Source organism: Arachis hypogaea, chromosome 9 (assembly GCF_003086295.3).
Source record: "Arachis hypogaea cultivar Tifrunner chromosome 9, arahy.Tifrunner.gnm2.J5K5, whole genome shotgun sequence".
NCBI classification, from domain to species: domain Eukaryota; kingdom Viridiplantae; phylum Streptophyta; class Magnoliopsida; order Fabales; family Fabaceae; genus Arachis; species Arachis hypogaea.
Genome location: NC_092044.1, coordinates 44,799,242 through 44,802,103, shown reverse-complemented (window position 1 = coordinate 44,802,103; position 2,862 = coordinate 44,799,242). Strand labels below are relative to the sequence as shown.

General features: G+C 40.3%; 1 non-coding gene across 1 annotated transcript; it reads left to right on the top strand.

Moving 5' to 3' along the window:
• The first annotated feature begins 689 nt into the window (after nt 1-689).
• Nucleotides 690-793, top strand: LOC112713130 (small nucleolar RNA R71). The gene has a single exon (XR_003158104.1). It is a non-coding gene; the product is annotated as a small nucleolar RNA R71 (small nucleolar RNA).
• Nucleotides 794-2,862: the final 2,069 nt, after the last annotated feature.

The following is a 2,862-nucleotide window of genomic DNA, read 5'->3' as shown; positions in this document are numbered from 1 at the left end:
TAAAGCTTTTCAACTCACTTATGTCCTGACCCATGTTTGCAAGCATTCCTTCTATCCTGTTTAATTGATCTTGAAATTGTTGGTTCGGATTAGGTTGGGCAGGTTGATTATTTTGGCCATGATATGGTGGTTGGGAGTAAGTGTTTTGTGTGGCTTGGTATGATCTTTGGTTGGAGTTTTGGTATGTGGAATTGTTATGTTGGTTGGGGTTGTAAGGTTTGTGGTTTTGTGGTTGGGTTTGCTGGTTTCCCCACCCAAAGTTTGGGTGGTTTTTCCAGCCTGGGTTGTAAGTGTTGGAATGTGGATCATATGGTTGCCTTTGTTGATTTCCCACATAGTTGGCCTCTTCCCAATCACCTCCTTCAGTGCTTACTTCCTCTTGATCTTGTGTGTGTATTGCAGCCACTTGATTTGTTTCTAATTTCCTGGTGAGCTCTGCTAGTTGCTTGGCAAACACCTTGTTTTGGGCTAGAATTGTATCAACATGGTTCAGCTCCATGACTTCCTTAGTGTTGTGTCTCTCTGAAGCATAGTAGTACTCATTCTCAGCCACTGTCTCAATCACTTCAATGGCTTCTTCCACAGTCTTTTTCCTGTTCAATGAACCTCCTGATGAATGGTCCACAACCTTCCTTGATTCATAAGAAAGTCCATCATAGAAAATATGCAATTGCACCCAGTCATGGAACATGACTGGTGGGCATTTCCTTGTCAAATCCTTGAACCTCTCCCATGCCTCGTAGAGAGTTTCACCATCTTGTTGTCTAAAAGTCTGAACCTCAGATCGAAGCCTATTGACCTTTTGTGGGGGGTAGAAACGTGCCAGAAACTTGCTTTCCACCTCATCCCAGGTTGTTAGGCTCCCCCTTGGGAATGATTCCAGCCACTTAGCTTCCTTGTCCCTAAGTGAAAATGGGAACAAGAGCAGTTTATAGGCATCCTCCTGGACTCCATTGGACTTCACAGTGTCGCAAATTCTCAGGAATTTTGTGAGATGTTGGTTTGGATCTTCATTAGCACTCCCACCAAATGAACAATGATTCTCCACCAGTGATATTAGCTGTGGTTTGAGTTCAAAATTGTTGGCCTGAATAGGTGGTTTCTGAATGCTGCTACCACAATTCCCAGAGGTTGGGTTTATGTATGAACCAAGAACCCTCCTCTCGGGAATGGCATTATTTCCATCAGCTCTCTCATGGTTGTGAACTCCTCTATCCATGTTGAGATCTAGAGCTTCCTCAAAATTGTCCTCAGATTCTCCTTCAGATTCTTCTTCTCCCAGTACTCTCTTCCCTCTTGCTTCCCTTCTAAGTTTATGAAGGGTCCTCTCTGGTTCAGTATATGGAGGAGTTGATGTCTCTCCTCTCCTACCTGTCATACAAGAACACAGCACAAGCAACAAACAAGTGTAATACTCTTGGTTAATGGAAGAGTATGGTTAGAGCAGTTGAGGAATTAATTCAAATAGTTAGTGAGTCAGTGAGTTAGTTGCTTGAATTTAAAGGCATAAAGAAAGAAAGCAAGTAACAGAGTGCAGAAATTAAAATTCAACAAGTAACTTGAACTGAATTAACAAAACAAGAAAAATGCTCAATCTAGTTAACTTCCAATTTGAGAATTGTCAATCGAAAACCAATCCCCGGCAACGGCGCCATAAACTTGATGCTACGATTTTAGGAAATTGCACGATCGGCAAAAATTCCTTCCGGCAAGTGCACCGGTTATCGTCAAGTAAAAACTCACAATAGAGTGAGGTCGAATCCCACAAGGATTGGTTGAGTGAGCAATTCGGATTAGAAGTGTGTTCTAGTTGAGCGGAATCAAGATTTAGATGAGAATTGCGGAATGTAAAATTGGCGGGAAACGTAAATGGCAAGAAATTGAAATTGCGGAATCTTAAATTGCATGAATTAAAGAGCGAGAAGCTAAATTGCTGAAATTAAAAAGGGATCGGGGTGATTGCATGAATTTAATTGCAGAATGTAAAGAGAAACTGGTAGATCAGAAATGGGGAATTCATTGGGTTTCAGGAGATATTGAGATCTCCGAATCAAAACATTTTTATCCCTTCCTCAACCAATGCATTCATTGAATTTTGCTTGGCAATCTTATATGATTGGATCCCAATCCCTTGGCTCACCAATTCTCTCTAAAAACAAACAAATTCCCAATCCCTTGGTTTGAATGTTCATAAGAAGAGATGATGCTCGATCACTGATTATACCACACAGTTTCATGAACCACAATTTGGTAGGATTACATGTCACAATATCCATCCAAACCCCAATCCAATTCACTGTGAGAAAGCTTCTCTAGCATGAATCCTCCATTCCTTTCCCAAGGTTCCGAAGGATTCCAATTATGGATAGTTTCTTTCCCAAGACAACTAACCAATGGAATTAGATCGAGAAGCTTTATAACAAAATTCAAGAGAAAAGATTGAAGAAGAAGATAAAAACTATTATTGATTCATTGAATTACAATAGAGCTCCCTAACCCAATGAAAGGGGTTTAGTGAGTCATAGTTCTGAATTCAATTACAAAAAGTATGAAAACTCCCAAAAATGATCCCCAAAGGTCCCCCACTAACTTAAATTCTATCCTATTTATACACTTTCTAAATTGAGCTTCTGTTGTGTTTCTTGGGCTTTGAGGCCTTTCCCTGATTTCCTTTTGCTTTGGGTTTATGATCCATAATCCTGATGAGGCTGCTGATCCAATTCTGTAACATTCATTGAGCCAACTTAGTGATAATCAAGTAATGACACATGACTCAACAAATTGAAATTCCAGACTCATCAATTCTTCAGGCCCAATCCCATAAACCATGATATTCAATTGGGTTTCATACCAGAGTACGTT